Raw genomic sequence first — 2212 nt, forward strand, 5'->3', positions numbered from 1 at the left:
GTTAGCTTACATCATAACAGCTATGCTACGAAGTGGTACCGTAAGCCAAGTAATAAAAACATACTAGTTCATTATCTCTCATCTCATCCTTCACACACAAAAAGAGCACTACAAGAGACATGTTTCGTACGGCCTCCGGTGTGTGTACGGGAGGAGAACAGAGAGAAGATTCACTCGACTTGGCACGGAAAATAGCCATTTCCAACGGTTACAATATCGTAGCTTCTCGGTATAAGTTTAGAGGAAAGGCGATGAGCTCTAACGATGGGTCTAGCGATAATAAAATTCCGTTGCAAATACCCTTCATTTCGAACGAATTAAGCATAGCTATAAAAAGATGCTTAAGAAGGGTGGGCTTAGAGAAATCAGTGGTAGTTATAGAAATAACACCGAATAATCTACGTCGCCAATTGATTCGAAACCGCTTGTACGACCGTCTATGTACAACGCATAAATGTACGATTTGCCCTCAGGTCAGAGACGGTGATTGCATGATCTCGGGTACAGTGTACCTGATTTCTTGCAAAATTTGCGGGGACGAATATATTGGCGAAACGGGAATACCTCTTTGTGTCCGCATAAAAGAACACCTAGATGGTTAATTTAAAAGCAAGGCGAACACTCCACTAGGCACGCATAGGACACAAGGACACAACGGACAGGATTTTGATGTTAAGGTTAATATTCTCGCGCAGAAAGCTAGCATGTCGGCGCGCAGGGTTCATGAGGCGTTTTGGACTAATTTCAAGAACCCAAACATGAACCGCAAGGAAGAGTGCCTCCTAATCACACGTGATCTCGCACAGTATATAAGACTGATCTTCTAGTCTGATAAAGGGGCACTCCGGAAGGAAGTACACCTCATTCCTCTTCCGCAGACACAACCAAACGGTTGGTCGGAGGCAGAGAAGTGGTGAGTATTTGACGTTGTTTACGTGGTTGGAACTTGGTTTTTGAGTTTCTCTGTTTAAGTTGTTGGCGTGTTTGGCTTGGTAGATCGTTGTCAATCGACCTTTCCAGGCTCTGAAGAAGGCGATACGGCCGAAACGTCAGCCCAATAATAAAATTGCTTACAAACCTCGTGTTTGTTCAAAGAAGAAAAATTAAGAAGTATTCTGCAAAGCTTCTTATATTCGTCTTTTTGTAACTAAGCACTATCGCATTTGAAATACCTTATGGTAACCGTTTTTCATGTATACATACGTTAACTTTTATTACATTCAATGCTGGTAAAAACGTTAGCAACTTCGCCGTCACTGAAGAGTTTTACGCAGCCTGAAAATTGAACCGGATTTCAGGCAGGAACGTTTTGCGAAATCGAGAAGGAAACAAAAACAAAAGAGGTTGCGTTTATAGTTTGGTTTTTATAGTTTTTTAGAAGAATGGTGCTGTGCAGGTCCACACGATGATGTTTTCTCTAAATTTATCTTTCTGATACTGTTTTTCCTTTATTTTGAATAAATTCTGGTTTACTATGTTCGTAAAGCATTATTGTAGATTATTGGGTGACAAAGAAAATAGAAGACAGCGATAATCATGGGCGCGGTACGGCCTCTGAAAGAGCAAATTGATCAAAATTATGATGCCGATCTATGTTCTCACTTATTTAACACAACAAGAGTTCTTCCACCTCTATGCTGTGCAGGTGAAACATGGGCTAGCACTTCAGCCGTATTGAAGAAACCACGCATAACAAAGACTGCACTCGTGCGACGTCTTCGGAAGCTGAGCTGGGACACAGATGAGTAAGCGGGTTACGTTCTCAGGTTACCACCCAATTCGATATTTATGTGATTGATTTTAGGTTTTTTTTAGTTTATTTCGCAATGAATCTCCTTTATAAATTCGTGTGAGTTTTATTCCTCAACTATTGGTTTTTATAGGTATAGGTGGTTCAGTGTTGGAATGATCAGCGAACGATTAGTCCACTTCTTCTACAAACGCACTCATGATTTTAGTCAACGAATTCACGACACACGTATTATTTTTCCGTTGATTTTTCTTTGTGTTGTTGTTTGTTTATGAAAATGCAATGTGCTGTCAAGGAGTTCTTGATTGTACGTAGGAATAAAACCGTGAACATTTCTGGTATAGGTTGCACATTTGACAGAGTAGGCTGGTGCGTTAAAAAAATTGTGCGTTGTGAAATAAATGTTTTCACAGCCCTCGGATGGTCTTGAACTTTGAATTGTTCGCTTTTCAAGTTCTGGCA

At 40.5% G+C, this 2212-nt stretch overlaps 1 long non-coding RNA gene across 1 annotated transcript; it reads left to right on the top strand.

The window, feature by feature from the left end:
- Positions 1 to 986: 986 nt before the first annotated feature.
- On the top strand, positions 987 to 2007 carry LOC309797365. Its single transcript, XR_014292615.1, has 4 exons — positions 987 to 1178; positions 1299 to 1343; positions 1498 to 1745; positions 1884 to 2007. It is a non-coding gene; the product is annotated as an uncharacterized lncRNA (long non-coding RNA).
- Positions 2008 to 2212: the final 205 nt, after the last annotated feature.

The sequence above is a fragment of the Mesoplodon mirus genome (genome assembly GCF_964341445.2).
Source record: "Mesoplodon mirus genome assembly, contig: HAP1_SCAFFOLD_374, whole genome shotgun sequence".
Taxonomy (NCBI): domain Eukaryota; kingdom Metazoa; phylum Chordata; class Mammalia; order Artiodactyla; family Ziphiidae; genus Mesoplodon; species Mesoplodon mirus.